A 17,980-nucleotide genomic window follows, 5' to 3' on the forward strand; every position below is an offset into this window, starting at 1 on the left:
TTCTGTGGTGAGAAAAAAAAACAGAGGGAAATCTCCACAAGGTAATATTTGAGAGGAGCCGGGGAAAAGGGCTTGAAGGTGCCAGGAAGGGCATTTCAGGCCAAGAGAACTAGGTGCTGAAATGCATTTTGTGTTTGGGGACCGGGGAGCGGGCAAGTGGCTACAGTGAAGGACACATGCAGGAGGGAGAAATGGACAGATATGAGATTTAGAACGTAGGTTGGGAAACAAATTATAAAAAGCCTTGAGTGTCATGTGAGAGATTTGGGCTTCATTCTGTAAATAATAACAATAAGAATCACAGGAGAGCAAATGACTTTTAAATAACTGACATCAGTGAACATAATATTCATAACATGATTACAGAGAAATTGAGGCCAGTTATGAAACTAGAGAAATAGTCCACGCAAGTACTGATGAATGAGAGAATCAGGAGAAGTTTGAAAGGTAGTGCAGAGGCTGGGTTTAAAGGATTTGGTTAACAACTGGGTGAGATGTATGAGAGAGAGAGAATAGAAAAGACAGATTCCAGACCGATGGGACCCCTCTACCAAAAATGAGAAATGGGAAGAGGGGAAGGTTTAAAAAGGAAGATAAAGAGAATTTTCTTTATAGAATATTAAGTTTGATGTGCCTACAGGACATCCAGGTAGTTGCCCAAAAGATAATAAGAAAATTCTACGTGGAATTAAAGAGATCTGGGGTAACCTGCCACAATACATGTATTAGAAAAACACATTAAGACAGATAAGTGTAGGGCAATAAAAGGAGGGAACAGTAAGAAAGGATGTCAAGGGTAGAAGCTTTTCCCCCTAAACATTTACCAAAGAATTGCTAAAAGTGGGTAGCAAGTCTGACTGTGAACTTCCTAGTGACCAAAAAAAAAAAAAAAAGTGGCTACTATAGCCCTCATATACGTAGGAGTAAAGTATATATTCTTTTTTTATTGTTTTAGGAGAAGCCATTTCCCTGCTTCCAAGCACTGGTGGAATTTTACCCCAAGAGTTCTTATCAACACAGATGCTGTGCTGAGCAATGCACTCAACACATCACTTCATCTATAAAACAGACAACAGCAATGTGTGGTCAGTGGGGTCTTGGGCTCTTCTAGAACACTCCAAGGGTACAGTGATAAAGTACAAATCAGTGAAAATGATTCTACGAGGAATCAACCAATAGAGTTCAAGTACACAGCTCTCTGATGTCCTGCCTTGGTCCAGGGATGAAGATAATATTTGGATAAGCAACCAAATGCTTTTCTTCAAATTTCTACATTGCATGCCAATATCGAAAAGAGTGGAATGCTCCAGCTGAAATCAAACAGAGCTCCCCTGTTTGACTGTCCCTATGAGTGGCCTGTTAGACTATTCCATGGAACCTTTGGGGCACTACTGGACCCGATTCATAAACCTCTGGACTAGATGCAAACTGTACCCCCTTACATGAGACATCTTTATGTATACACACACACACACACACACAAACACACACCCTAGACGATGGGTATTTCACTTTGCTAATGACAAATCCACATGCTTAACAAGCAACACAACAATGAATGGTTTGGGAACTGTATCATGATATTTTAAAGTCTACACACACACACACGTGAATAGGTGATTAATTCTTCATAGTATAGATTTGCTACAAAACTTTAGTATGGACATTTTTTAGAAGGCACCATTGCCATGAATTCCATTAAGGCACCTGAAAAACATCAAAATACTGCCCCCATAAAACAAGATAACTTCCTAGTGAATCCTACAAATCAAGTTAGTTGAAAAATATACCCCTGGGAAAGCAAGTGAACTGGCCTTCTGTATAATGATGGATTAAGTCATTGTAATGTTAGAGAACGTTCGATAAAAATGATTATTTGCGTTATAGGGTAGTTTACCTTAAGCTATTATTATTATTACTATTAATAAATTCGGTAACCAGCAGGACCAGCTGTCTACTCAGGCCACTTCTTTTGTGATGGGAAACGACCAGGGTATGGAAGATGGCTCTGTTCATTCTCATGAGTGAGAGACATGGTTTCAGCATATCTAAAAGCATATCCGTGTCAATACAATGTAAGCCAAAGATACAGAGGACCAGAGCATGTTTGTTAGACTCTAAATGGCCACAGGTGGGAACCCAAAAAGAGATTTAAAAGGAGTTCCAGTGAGACTGTATGTGAGCTGGATTGATTAGCCAATAATTTGTATATAAATATTTTGAATTTTGCATCAATTTTGGGTTTTAATTGCAAGACCTGAACACAGGTTGCTGTGAGCCCTGGTCTTCTTTTAGGCTCCCTGCCTGGTACAGAGCCCTGTACTGACTCTGCAAAGGGACCCACTGGCTTTAAGGGTCCTTTTGTGTTCACCAAAGCCAGCGGAAGATCCCTGAGCAGAGTGGCTTGGGGTGCCTACTGGACACCTGTGGTCACCATTATCTCCTGGCTATCACCAATTAACAAGGATAGGGACAGTACAGACATAGAGAACAGACTTCTGGTTGCCAAGGGGGAGGAGGGTTGGGGAGGGAAGGATTGGGAGTTTGGGATTAGCAGATGCAAACTATTATATATAGAATGGATAAACAACAAGGTCCTACTGTATAGCACAGGGAACTCTACTCAATATCCTGAGATAAACCATAATGGAAAAGAATATGAAAAATAATATATATATATATGTATAACTGACTCACTTTGCTGTACAGCAGAAATTAACACAACATTATAAATCAACCATATGGCAATAAGATTTTTTAAAAAATCAAGGATAGTTACAGTAGAAACCTAAGACTAATCTTTACCAAAAAAAAAAAAAAAAAAAAAATCTGAAATAGAGCTCTTAGAGAATGTACCAAAACATCTCAGTTCAAGATGCCACAGCAATCTTATTCCTAAAAACACCCACACATTTTTAATATCTGTATTACCTATAATCCTATACCTCGTTACCTCTCTTCCCAAGAAGCGTGAGGACAGAAGATGGGAAACTAGATTTGATGAAGCTTCCACCATTCGCCATGCTGCAAGCTTTACATCCACTAGTAAATGGAGAATCTCTGTTGAGTTGATGGAACGTGCAGGATGGAATTTGAACACAGGTATGTCTTACTGCACTAAACTACGCTGCCTCGCTTCCCTCTAAAGACCTGAAACTCACTAAATTATTCCTCGGAAGACACCGGGCGTCATGCTTGTATCTATTACTTGAATAAGCCACACAAGAGTTCACGATAAACAAAATAATAGGAAACAAGAAACAATTAGAGCTGCCACTCCTCTGTTAGTAAAACACAAATGGAAAAATGCTGTGACTATGATGAAAAAACATATTATGCAGGAAGCATGTGCTACCCACGATGGCATGAATAATTTATCTCAGGAAGATCTTTGAGTGTCCAAATCAACTTATTTACTCTATATCTTAGCATCCAAAATGTATTTGCAAGGTTAGCTCTAAACTGATGAATACTAAGAGAAATAAAAAAAACATAGTTTCTCCTTTTAGCCTCAGTTTTCTAATCATTTAAAGGCCATTCAAACTATGAAAAATGTGCCTTACACTTCATATGCATTTCATTTTCCCTTAAATGTAATCTTATTGCTGAAGTCCTTGAATATCTAAAAAGGTACAAAACTTAAAAATAAAATAAAAACTGTTCCAATTTGCTTGCAGCCTGAAGGAACAGCAATGAGGAGGAGAAAAGCAAACTTGAACGTGCATATCCCGATAGCGCCATCTCATGGCAACTGTGCAGAGACAAGGTTCAATAAAGATGGCCGAGTAACAGGGGCTGGAGGGGAGGACGCCCACTGTCAGGACCGACTCAAGTGACCAGGACGGTGACTCCAACCAGTTACCTAATGCAAGTTAACTAACACTGCTGGAGAAATCACAGAAGCATTTGCTTTTTCTCAGCCATTTGCCTAATTTCTGATGGCAATATGGTGCACTGCATTCCATCCCTCATAATCTGTCAATATACAAAATACTGACCTGAGCACTTCACTGAACTCTCACCACAGCCTTGTGAATTAGTTATTCACATTATCCCCTACTTTAGAGATGAGGAAACTGAGGCATGGAGAGGTAAGTGACAAGCCCAAGGTCACAGAGGTAGTAAGTTGTTCGCAATCGATCTCAGTGACCCTCCTCTGAAAGGAGAGAGACTTATAATGTGACCCAATACCAACGCAAGTAATTTTGCATAGCCCTGAAAATGTAGATCCCTTCTAACCCTGTGTAGGGTCTCTCAGCAGCTTGTGCAAGGCAATTTACATCTCATTTCACTTAATCCTCACATAATACTATGAGCAATTATTCTTATTTTTCAGATGTAGAAGAAACTGGTCATTAAGGATGTTAAATAATTATCCCAAGGTCACCTCAGCTAGAAAACATCAAAGCTGGATTAAAAATGGCCTGAGCCCACAGCCCTGATCTGCTTAGAGCATCACACGTGGTGACCCTGGCTGGTCCCCCAGCCTGGGAGCCTCAGGGTCCCACCTACAAAATGAGGAGGGCCATCATCCCATAGCCCTTAGGGGGTATGGATGCAATCAAATAATGGAGGGAAAGTTCTCAGGTGAGTGCCTGCCAGAGAGAGAGAGCACTCACTGAAGTTTTACTGTTCCTATTGTCAGGATTCTCTCAAAATTCAGAAAAACCCTGACTCTAGCAATATTTCAGGGAAGGTTTGAAAGTTACCCTGCCCTGCGCCAAAGGACTGAGGGATGATTTTTTTCAGCCTCCCAATCTTGTGACTTCGTGCCATATTTTTGAAGAGCTAAAAGCACTCTGTAGCAAGAACCCCATTAAGGATTCACAATGACCCTGTGAAGGAGAAAGCAGGTATTATCATCTCTATGTTATGAGAGGGTACCCTCTGGCCTTGCAATGACAAGACGTTTAGTAACTTCCTCAAACCTTTTAACTGCCAGCCTCTTCTTCCATGTACCTCACTGCGGAATCCTAAACTACATCAAATACAAGCATGGGAGGCCTGCAAGCATACCATAAAATATACAATGAGTTTGGGTTTACGGTATTAATAATTGCCATAGATTTGTATCACATAACAAAACCACAGAAAATTGTGCAAGAAGTCCACACAAATATTTTACCTATCTCTGAACAAACTTTTGCCACAGGACATACTGATAGAAAGAGGGCCTGAAACCAGTCTGCCAAACCTTCTAAACCAACTTGGTAGCTGTGGTGGACATCACTATATTCTGTCTTCTAGAACTGCAATTTTTTTTTTTAAACATCTTCACTGGAGTATAATTGCTTTACAATGCTGTGTTAGTTTCTGCTGTATAAAAAAGTGAATCAGCTATATGCATACATATATCCCCATATCCCCTCCCTCTTGCGTCTCCCTCCCACCCTCCCTATCCCACCCCTCTAGGTGGTCACAAAGCACCGAGCTGATCTCCCTGTGCTATGCAGCTGCTTCCCACTAGCTACCTATTTTACATTTGGTAGTGTATATATGTCCATGCCACTCTCTCACTTCATCCCAGCTTACCCTTCCCCCTCCCATGTCCTCAAGTCCATTCTCTAGGTCTGTGTCTTTATTCCTGTCCTGCCCCTAGGTTCATCTTTTTTTTTTTTTTTTTTTAGATTCCATATATATGTGTTAGCATACGGTATTTGTTTTCCTCTTTCTGACTTACTTCACTCTGTATGACAGACTCTAGGTCCATCCACCTCACTACAAATAACTCAATTTCATTTCTTTTTATGGCTGAGTAATATTCCATTGTATATATGTGCCACATCTTCTTTATCCACTCATCTGTCGATGGGCACTTAGGTTGCTTCCATGTCCTGGCTATTGTCAATAGAGCTGCAATGAACATTGTGGTACCTGACTCTTTTTGAATTATGGTTTTCTCAGGGTATATGCCCAGTAGTGGGATTGCTGGGTTGTATGGTAGTTCTATTTTTAGTTTTCTAAGGAACCTCCATACTATGTTGTCCATAGTGGCTGTATCAATTTACATTCCCACCAACAGTGCAAGAGGGTTTCCTTTTCTCTACACCCTCTCCAGCATTTACTGTTTGTAGATTTTTTGATGATGGTCATTCTGACCAGTGTGAGGTGACACCTCATTGTAGTTTTGATTTGCATTTCTCTAATGGTTAGTGATGTTGAGCATCCTTTCATGTGTTTGTTGGCAATCTGTATATCTTCTTTGGAGAAATGTCTATTTAGGTCTTCTGCGCATTTTTCGATTGGGTTGTTTTTTTGATATTGAGCTGCATGGGCTGCTTGTATATTTTGGAGATTAATCCTTTGTCAGTTGCTTCATCTGTAAATATTTTCTCCCATTCTGAGGGTTGTCTTTTCATCTTGTTCATGGTTTCCTTTGCTGTGCAAAAGCTTTTAAGTTTCATTAGGTCCCATTTGTGTATTTTTGTTTTTATTTCCATTTGTCTAGGAGGTGGGTCTAAAAGGATCTTGCTGCGATTTATGTCATAGAGTGTTCTGCCTATGTTTTCCTCTAAGACTTTTATAGTGTCTGGCCTTACATTTAGCTCTTTAATCCATTTTGAGTTTATTTTTGTGTATGGTGTTAGGGAGTGTTCTAATTTCATTCTTTTACATGCAGCTGTCCATTTTTCCCAGCACCACTTATTGAAGAGGCTGTCTTTTTTCCATTATATATTCTTGCCTCCTTTATTAAAGATAAGGTGACCATATGTGTGTGGGTTTATCTCTGGGCTTTCTATCCTGTTCCATTGATCTATATTTCTGTTTTTGTACCAGTACTATACTGTCTGGATTACTCTAGTTTGGTAGTATAGTCTGAGGTCAGGGAGCCTGATTCCTCCAGCTCCGTTTCTCTTTCTTAAGATTGCTTTGGCTACTCAGAGTCTTTTGTGTTTCCATACAAATTGTGAAATTTTTTGTTCTAGTTCTGTGAAAAATGCCATTGGTAGTTTGATAGGGATTGCATTGAATGTGTATATTGCTTTGGGTAGTGTAGTCATTTTCACAATGTTGATTCTTCCAATCCAAGAACATGGTATCTCTCCATCTGTTTTTATTACCTTTAATTTCTTTCATCAGTGTCTTATAGTTTTCTGCATACAGGTCTTTTGTCTCCTTAGGTAGGTTTATTCCTGGGTATTTTATTCTTTTTGTTGCAGTGGTAAATGGGACTGGTTCCTTAATTTCTCTTTCAAATTTTTCATCATTAATGCATAGGAATGCAAGAGATTTCTGTGCATTAATTTTGTATCCTGCTACTTTACCAAATTCATTGATTAGTTCTAGTAGAGTAGAGTTCTTAGCTCTTCCTGGTAGTGTCTTTAGGATTCTCTATGTATAGTATCATGTCATCTGCAAACAGTGACAGTTTTACTTCTTCTTTTCCGATTTGGATTCCTTTTATTTCTTTTCTTCTCTGATTGCTGTGGCTAAAACTTCCCTTGATCATTATGTGGTATCCTTCTTTGTCTCTTGTAAAAGTCTTTATTTTCAAGTCTATTTTGTCCGATATGAGAATTGCTGCTCCAGCTTTTTTTTTTAATAGATTCATTTTTTTAAATTTTCATTTATTTTTGGCTGCGTTGAGTCTTTCTTGCTGTGTGCAGGCTTTCTCTAGTTGCAGCAAGCGGGGGCTACTCTTCATTGCAGTGAATGAGCTTCTCATTGCGGTGGCTTCTCTTGTTGCGGAGCACAGGCTCTAGGTGCGCCGGCTTCAGCAGTTGTGGCACGAGGGCTCAGCAGTTGTGGCTCGCGGGCTCTAGAGCGCAAGCTCAGTAGTTGTGGTGCACAGGCTTAGTTGCTACGTGGCATGTGGGATCTTCCCAGACCAGGGCTCAAACCCATGTCCCCTGCATTGGCAGGCAGATTCCCAAACACTGTGCCACCAGGGAAGCCCCTCCAGCTTTCTTTTGATTTCCATTTGCATGGAATATCTTTTTCCATCCTCTCACTTTCAGTCTGTATGTGTCCCTAGGTCTGAAGTGGATCTCTTGTAGACAGCATATCTACAGGTCTTGTTTATGTATCCATTCAGCCAGTCTGTGTCTTTTGGTTGGAGCATTTAATCCATTTACATTTAAGGTAATTATCGATATGTATGTTCCTATTACCATTTTCTTAATTGTTTTGGGTTTGTTTTTGTAGGTCTTTTCCTTCTCTTGTGTTTCCTGCCTAGAGAAGTTCCTTTAGCATTTGTTGTAAAGCTGGTTGGGTGGTGCTGAATTCTCTTAACTTTTGCTTGTCTGTAAAGGTTTTAATTTCTCCATCAAATCTGAATGAGATCCTTGCTGGGTAGAGTAATCTTGGTTGTAGGCTTTTCCCTTTCATCACTTTAAATATGTCCTGCCACTCCCTTCTGGCTTGCAGAGTTTCTGCTGAAAGATCAGCTGTTAACTTTATGGGGATTCCCTTGTATGTTATTTGTTGTTTTTCCCTTGCTGCTTTTAATATTTTTTCTTTGTATTTAATTTTTGATAGTTTGATTAATATGTGTTTTGGCGTTTCTCCTTGGATTTATCCTGTATGGGACTCTCTGTGCTTCCTGGACTTGATTGACTATTTCCTTTCCCATGTTAGGGAAGTTTTAAACTATAATGTCTTCAAATATTTTCTGAGACCCTTTCTTTTTCTCTTCTTCTTCAGGACTCCTATAATTCAAATGTTGGTGCGTTTAATATTATCCCAGAGGTCTCTGAGACTATCCTCAATTCTTTTCATTCTTTTTTCTTTATTCTGCTCTGTGGTAGTTATTTCCACTCTTTTATCTTCCAGGTCACTTATCTGTTCTTCTGCCTCAGTTATTCTGCTATTGATTCCTTCTAGAGAATTTTTAATTTCATTTTTTGTGTTGTTCATCATTGTCTGTTTGCTCTTTAGTTCTTCTAGGTCCTTGTTAAATGTTTCTTGTATTTTCTCCATTCTATTTCCAAGATTTTGGATCACCTTTACTATCATTACTCTGAATTCTTTTTCTGGTAGATTGCCTATTTCCTCCTCATTTGTTTGGTCTGTGGGTTTTTACCTTGCTCCTTCGTCTGCTGCATATTTCTCTGCCTCTCATTTTGCTTCACTTATTGTGTTTGGGGGTCTCCTTTTCACAGCCTGCAGGTTCATAGTTCCCATTGTTTTTGGTGTCTGCCCCCAGTGAGTAAGGTTGGTTCAGTGGCTTGTGTAGGCTTCCTGGTGGAGGGGACTGGTGCCTGTGTTCTGGTGGATGAGGCTGGATCTTGTCTTTCTGGTGGGCAGGACCATGTCCAGTTGTGTTTTGGGGTGTCTGTGAACTTATTATGATTTTAGACAGCCTCTCTGTGAACGGGTGGGGTTGTATTCCTGTCTTGCTAGTTGTTTGGCATGGGGTGTCCAGCACTGTAGCTTGCTGGTCATTGAGTGGAGCTGGGTCTTAGCGTTGAGACGGAGATCTCTGGGAGAGCTCTTGCCGATTGATATTTCCTGGGGCTGTGAGGTCTCTGGTGGTCCAGTGTCCCGAACTTGGCTCTCCCACCTCAGAGGCTCAGGCCTGACACCCAGCTGGAGCACCCAGACCCTGTCAGCCACACAGTATAGGAGCATCCATAGACCTCAACCCTCATGCTGATCTTTCCACTTGGATTCCACTCCAGGGGCACAAAGCAAACAAACTGGGCTCTCACAGAGTGCAGTAACTTGTGGTGCATCACACTGTCAGCATTCATGTTTCCTGCAAAGGTTCATCTCGGTAATGGCACCACCGTGTGAAGATTCCTTCAAGATACTCAGTCTTGGTCAGACAGGCTGGGACCTGGGACCTTTTGCTGCAGTGTTTGCATGTGGACCTAGAACTACAGTTTTTAAAGAATGTCCACTGGCTATTTTAAGAAAAAAAAATCATATTTGCAAATTTCCTTGTAGCACAGTGGCCACATGACACAGTTCTGGCCAATGATTTGCAGATACAAGTGTCAAGAAGAGGATGGGATTTTTCTCCAATAAAAATATAAAACCCCCCAAAAGTATGAAAGTATGGTTCTTTGCCATTGGCCCCTTTTCCCATGATCCCTGCCTGGAACACAGATATTAATGCCTGGAGGTGTCAGAGCCATCTGAAGGCCATGGGATGAATGCCACCCACTAAGAATGATGGAGCGGGAGGCAGATGAAGTCTGAGACTCAGACGCCATCATGGAGCTACAGCAACTGTCCTAGATTGTCAACTTCTGGACTTTCTGACGTGTGAGAAAAATAAACTCTTTTGTTTTAAGGCACTTTTTTGTGTGTTTTCTGTTACACGAGCTGAAAGCAACTCCAACGCCTATGGTATCCACGTCCCTGGATGCAGAATGTCTATTTACAGACATACCTATTTGTGTGAGTGTGCCTGTCTCTATGACTTCTACAGACTGAAACACAACTTCTCACATGGTTCAAGCAACACAATGAACCTCTCTGGAAACCTGAACGAAGATGGCCCTGTTTCTAAGCAGGTGAGGTTGGTTTATTCCCCAAGTTGGCTTCTTTAGGTAATACGTGCATTATTCAAAGAAAAGCAGCCACATCTATTGTCATGTTTCATAAGTGTCATCACAGTGAAGAAAGGGGCACTTCATCTATGATGAACTACATGTAAGAGAGAAAGATAATAATTACTGTGGCAAGCTGCCTCAGAATCTCCAATAAGAACAAATCCACCCATAGAGACATAGTCTAAAATAAGAACATATTTCTAGCGCTACCTTCTATGCAGTTGCCAAGCCCTCCCTGGTTCAGAGGGTATTAGGACATGTTCTTGTAATTTTAGAACCAACTCATCATCATCTGACGGAAAAGCATCTAGATAGCTCATGGAATCATGTCCTCATGATTGAATCCCTGGTTGTTGCTCAAATCTTCCACGACTCCCTCCTTAATGACTTTTTTCACTTGGGACAGAGCAAACCAAATCTCATTTTTTTACTTCCCACTGGCCCCTTCTTCTCAGCCTCCTTTTCTAGTATTTCCTCTCATTTTGACCTCTAAATTGATATACCTCTTTGTCCTCAAACTCCTTTTCTTCTCTAACTTTGATCATTCCTCAAGGGATCTTATTTATTCCCCCCAGCTTTAAATACTGTGCTTAATGATTCTTGTTTCTCCATATCCACTCCCATACCTCCAGTCCTGACTTCTTTCCTGAACTTACACACTCAACTTACCACTGAATATCCCCACTTGGATGCCTGAGAGCAACTCACACAGAACACACATAACGGAGCTCATGATTCTCCTATGTCGTCCACAGCCCATTCTCCCCTCGGTGTCCCCATCTCCATTAAGGCATCACACTGCCCTAGACAAGAAGCCCAGGAGTCCTCCTAAAATCCTTTCTTTTTCTCACATCTGAAAACCAATCCATCAGCCAAACTAGGTGGCAACACCTTCCTAATCTATCCAGCATCAAGCCACTTCCCATCCTCTTCCTTAGTGCCAAGCTGCCATCATTTCTCACCTGAGCTACTGTACCTGTCTCCTACCTGGTTTTCCTGTCTTCACTCTTGGTTGCTTCTATGCATGCTCCAAAGAAAATCCAGGATAATCTTTAGGAAAGAAAAATATACTTCCCTCCTTAAAATGCTCTCATGGTTTCCATCATAGCATAAAAATTAAAGATTCTGCTGGTTGGACTTTTGCTTCCTCTCCTTCTGACCATTCTCCATTCATTCCTGTAGCCCATAACCCAGACACACTGGCCCCTTTCTTGTTCCTCAAGGATATACCTTCTCAAGGCCCTTGTGCTATTTTTCATTAGGTAACCACCATACAACTTGCTTTCTCAGTTCATTAAACTCAAAGGCCTTCCCAAACCAATCTGTTCAACACAGTTGCAATCACTCTATCCCCTTGAGGTTTGTTTGTTGTTTGTTTCTTTGTAACACTTAAAAAAGATCAAAACTTGACAATCTAGTGTATGTCAGTTTATTTGTTTACTTTCCTCTCCTCTAGTATCATCTAAATAGTTTATCTTGTTCACTGTTATACACCCAGCACCTAGTATACTACCTGGAAAACAGTAAATGTTCAATAAATATTTGCTAAACAAGTGAATGGATTATGGAGTCTACATGTGTAAATTTTTTCCTAGTTAAAATTTTCTTGATCTCGGACCACAATCCTGATGAAGAGGCTTTTCCATGCAATGAGAGACAGATGGATAGAAAAGTCCATATTTCCACATTGGTTTGAATTTCTGAATTATCTTCTCTGTGCTCAGTAAAGTTAATTTAGGTAACTTGTGAAACCCTAAAAATCATGTGGGCAATGGTAAATAGCTGAAAAATTCTTTCCACTTCACAAATAAATTACAGACATCCCACTGTACCACCCCCAAAATTTATCAAGAATAGAAAAAGTTCTATACTGTCTAAACTTTTAAAATTCTCGTGAAGGGCTTTTTTTTTTTTTTTTTTACAGAGTAGGAAAAAATAAAAGTTAAATAGATTGATAGAAATAATATGAAAAAAAATCATAAGGGAGTCACTAAAGAAAAAATAAAATCTATGACATCTCCTGTTTGGAGAAGCTTAGGTTAACAAAAAGAAGATGCATTCAACTTGAAAGCATTACATTCTAGAAGAGTAATAAAATTAGTAGAATCACTTCTGTAGATAGTTTAGGAAATAAAACAGGCATCTAACGGTATTAGCCTATAGTAGTCCGGCCTTCTTGAAGATGCAGGGAAGAATTTGATAACCTCGTTTTACCACATTTTACAAACAGATAAATAAGTGTGTGTGTGTGTATATGTTTTATATGTATGAGTGCAGACAGAGAGTAATTTTATGTGGGCTTATATTTAACAGTTACTCTAAAGAGTTTTATAAGAATTCAGGAGAATTTGAATGTGTGAACAAGATAAAATTCTCTTTTCAAATGCTATTGACCTTTGAAATTAAAAAAAATACTTAATTACTCATTAATATTTTCTGCAGTATAAGATCCTAAATATTTAATGTCAGGAGAGTTTCCAGTTAAACTATAAATATAGCTTTGTGTTCTCTTGATTAATTATGCATCTACTGTTGCAAAGGAACTTTCTGAAATATGTATCCACAGTTGACATAAAAATAATAACATGTTTATACGCCTATAAAATTTTCCAGCAGTTTCTTCTATTATCTTTTATAAGCGTTCATTTATTATGGTTGGGCACTGACCATTAACAAGTTGCTCATCACATTCAGGAGATTTGACAGAATTTATTTTTCATCCTGTCTCATCTCATTCTTCTCAAAAGAATGGAGTGATATCTGAAAGAGAACATTCCAAACGAAGTTGAAAAGCAAATGGTGTTTTTAGATTCTTCGTTTACTGCATAAACTAAAAGGAAAGTTGCAAGAACATGCTTGACCAATGGAAAACAGACTATATTCTTTCTACCAGCATCTCCAAAGGTTTTCTATTGTTTCTAGACATTTCAAACAGATCAACAAAGCCTGAAGGCACTTGTTTTGAAATATATTTCATTTACCACTATCATACATTAAAAAAATGCAGTACATACATTTCATCAATATTATCTACCCCCAATTTCACAGAAACAGGCAGAAATTGATGATACTAAGTAAAAAGTACTTCACGAACTATATTACACTATTAATGTGTGTGTACGTACACACACACACACACGCACACACACTTTTAATATAGTAAAATGATCAAAACGCAAAACCAAAATTTTCAAAGAGTGATTTCTCTCAGAGAAAAAAGAAAAGTTCACTGGATAACCTGGCAATTTGCCACTGGAAATTTTACATTTAGAAATTTAATTACAAACTTAGATAAGTGGATTATAATGAAAGATATCTCTAGTAAGGGAGCCCAGACAGAAGCATCATGAATGCATTAAAGAAAACACCAGAGAGAGAACTTTCCATCAGCAGAAAGACTTTAATTAAACAGCAATAGGATGGATCTCTTCTGTGAAATGATATTTCTGTTACCCGCAGTTCATTAAAACTATTTACTATATAATATATTTTTTGAAACCAACTCTAGAAGGTATGTTTAAACCATTCACTCTCAGTTATGAGGGCAGAAAACTGTGGGTATGGAGAAGCAAAAAGATCCATTGGTAAAATGTCAGAATGAAAAACCGTCTCTTTGCATGTTGTCCTTGGTCAATTGAGCCTGAAGTGGTTCCACACTGCTTGGGGACCCATGGGCTTCAAGAGAAGGCAAATGAGCCAGCAGTGACCACCAAAGCATCCAATGAATGTTAGCAGTGGTTCAATAGGGACAACCAAGAGGATGGCTGAGATCAGTGTTAATAACATCACTTGTCCACACTTTTATTTTTGGCATGAATTCAAGTATTTACTTGGGGTACTAGGTTGTTAAAGACTGCATTTTCGAAAGCCTCAACAATATTCCTGTGGCTTCTGCAGTGTCCAACCAAAAGTTTTTTCCTCGAGGTCAGGGGTCATATTTTCTTCATTTTGTATTCCTACCTTGTAGCCCAATACCTAGACCCAGTAGGTATATAGCAAATGTTGAATAAATGAAGGGATGAATGAAGTGAATAAGTACAACAGGATGCATTCTACTCTAATAAAATTATAATGAACAAAAAAAATTGGGCTCAGAAAGCCAGTAACCTCAAACACAGACAAAAAAATTATTCTAATTATGCTTCCCCCCAACCATTGCAAAATTCTATTCTTCCAGACTTTCTTAGATAACTAATGTTTACTCTTCACCCTATCAACATTACACCTTTTCTAACACACACTTTCCAGACTGCTGCCAATTCCACAGTTGGAATGAGGTACAATGGTGGAGGATCTCTATGGTCCCAAGGAGGGAAACTTTTCTGAGTGTAATAGTACATGGAAAATGAAATGCCAAGTACATATTTTAATAAAACAAGTAAACATTAATTGAAGAATAGGTAAAGTTCTTAAAATGATTCATATCTCTCGGACTAGCAGTCTTGTTCAACTGTCAGATGCCTTATAATTTCTAGAAATAATGACTCACTTTTCCAGAGTTAAGAATGAATTTCAGGAAGCCTTCAAAGGACCTGGATCTTTAATATAATATGTTTTAGCACAGTATTTTTTATTAAAATTCAAAACATAACTTCCGACACTTCTGCTATATTTTCTATATCAGAGCATCAGATATTAACAGCAACACAGACATGACCTCTTGTCAGTTAGGGGAGGAGGAATACTGCTTAGAAATCTGAAGGTCAGGAAGAGATGTCTGTGGGAACAAAAGCTACAGTCTGAGAGAGAGAAACCTCTTAAAATCATTCAAACGAAAACGATACAATCTAAATGCATTAATTCAAACACAAGGTGAGCTTATGAAAAACTAGGTAAATGACAAGAATGAAACTAAAACAGGCATTCTCACAAATGTCTAAGAAAGAAATCTCATTCTGCCCTGTTGGCTACATCACTGGAAAAGTGACAATCACACACACTCCACAGGTATTTATAATATTTTGGGGGAAGCAGAGGTAAAGTTCATCATCCAAGCTGATCAAATCATACTCAGGTAGAATTGTATATTAATGAGACAAGAAGTAACATGTCACCTGTGGGTCATTTGTATCACTTTGTTCTGTGGCCACAGGTGTACTTTAATCCACCACCTGCTTTAGAACTTCCCACTGTCACAGGGTGTGGGTGCTGACTAAGCCTAGACAATGGGAGATGATTCACTCCAACAAATCTTTGCCATTGTTTTAAAAAAGTAGACTGATATTTACATAGGATCGATAGTCTTACAAGAAGAACACTGCTTCAAACTGTTGATGTCAGCTTCCAGTGATGATATCAATTCTTAACTGATGATGTCATAGTCCCTCGACAATTTCCAATACATGCCACTGGTTTTCTATACACCTGCTCCTCCTCGTCCTCTAGAGAAACTTTTCTTGCATATTCTAGCTCTCAAACACAAGAGGAAATGGATGTTGAAGTCAATGCTGAAACATGTAAAAGAATATTGATAGCACTGACACAAACAATTAAAGGGTCAGCGAATTAAAAGGATGCTAGAAGAGATTTCTATAACTCAAAGTTTCTCAAATATTCTTAGCAGTAATTCGATATTTTCGGTGACAGGGAATTAATTCAATGCTCTACAAAGCAACCCATTCCATTTTGGGATAGCGCCAATTACTAGGACATGTGTCTCAACCCAGAATAGTTGTTCTCCTTTCTTTATCTAAAGCTTTTTATCTTAACTCTTCCCTTTGCAGTTATAGCTAAAGGATATCTCCTCTGTCTTCAACAAGACAAAACTTCAGTTTTCCTCTTTTCTAGGCTAAATATGTCCAGCTCTTTCAACTATTCCCCATTATTCTTGGTTTCCACATCCTTCACCTATATGACCCCTCTCTCCAGACATTCCTCCAAAAGGTGAAGGTCAGGTCTCTGGAGAAGGACAGGGCTGTGAGCCATCAGTGCTCAGAATCACAGTAGCTGGCCAGGTAAAGGGGATTTGGATGGGGCAACAACTGGCCCAGAAACAATCCTAAGTACAGGGAGGAAAAAAAAAAACAAACTTGTGCACAGAAGTATGCATATCAGGGATTATTATTATTATTTTTATTTATTTATTTATTTATTTATTTATTTATGGCTGTGTTGGGTCTTCGTTTCTGTGCGAGGGCTTTCTCTAGTTGTGGCAAGTGGGGGCCACTCTTCATCGCGGTGCGCGGGCCTCTCACTATCGCGGCCTCTCTTGTTGCGGAGCACAGGCTCCAGACGCGCAGGCTCAGTAGTTGTGGCTCACGGGCCCAGTTGCTCCGCGGCATGTGGGATCTTCCCAGACCAGGGCTCGAACCCGTGTCCCCTGCATTGGCAGGCAGACTCTCAACCACTGCGCCACCAGGGAAGCCCAGGGATTATTATTAACATTAATTAGAAACATGGTTAATGTTAATTAGAAAGACAGTAACCTAATTGTCTACTCTAAAGAAATGATTAACTTTGCTATATCTATTCAAAGGAGTACTGTGTAGCCATATCACACCGTTACAAAGAGAACAAAAATATGGAAAATGTGCATTGTTAAGTTTTTTTAAACTTCAATATTTATTATATTTGACTAAAATGATGAGGGAAAAATTTATGCATGACATTTTTTTCTGGAAAAAAAAGTATACGAAAAATGTTAGTTGTATTTAAGTGGCAGAAATAGGAAAGATTTTATTCTTCTTTGTCTCCTTACTCAAGCTTAAAAAAAATTTAATTAGGATATGCAATTCAGACTACCTTCATTTTACAGGTTTTTGAAAGAAAACCTGGAGAATACTCTGTGCGTACCCAGCACCAAATGCGGCACAACTTGGAGCGTATATTGAGTGCTTAATAAGCATCTGGTGCCTGTTGGAAGAAGCCAAGTCAGTCAGGCCATTTTACTGCACTGTGTGGATTTTGGCAATTTGTCAGCGAAACTATGTTTTCCCAGGAAGAAAAATAATCTGCTACAAAAGAAACGTTAATGACTATTTTTAAAACAGTGTTGTCTCCCGGCGTAGCCATTCTTCTCCAAGTAGCAAACAGTGGGTGAGCTTCTCCCCTCCTCTGTGCTCCACAAAGAACATCTAAACACAGAGTTACCATCAACTTTTTAATGGAAATGCCTGGAGCAAGACAGGAAGCAGACCCTTGGGTTTTATGGTCCCACGAAAATAATCAAGGCTTGTTGCAGGATAACTTTTATACCCTTTATCATGAAAATTAAAATAAATGTAAACAATTTGCCTCTTTCATGAAGGTAATCTCAGTTTGATTTATTTGTGTCGAAGCTGATCCCGGGCTCGATAATGAAAGCTTAAAATCAAACAGAGATCAAAATGTCTACCTCTTCTGCTTTCCTTTCCCATTCTTCAGAGTTGCAGCCGGCCATGGGACCCCCTTCCTAGTCCCCTAAGCCAACCCAAATCCATTGTAATATACTCTTCTCCCAACATTCTCTGCTCCAGTTGGCTGGCCATTCAGAGAACTGAGGC

The 17,980-nt window shown here is 39.2% G+C and overlaps 1 protein-coding gene across 2 annotated transcripts in view; it reads right to left on the reverse strand.

The window, feature by feature from the left end:
- The window catches only part of THSD7B (thrombospondin type 1 domain containing 7B), a 1,176,114-nt gene that overhangs the window by 769,422 nt on the left and 388,712 nt on the right, over positions 1-17,980 (reverse strand). The gene's annotated exons all lie outside the window — the stretch shown is intronic.

Source organism: Balaenoptera borealis (assembly GCF_965194805.1).
Source record: "Balaenoptera borealis genome assembly, chromosome: 6".
NCBI lineage: Eukaryota > Metazoa > Chordata > Mammalia > Artiodactyla > Balaenopteridae > Balaenoptera > Balaenoptera borealis.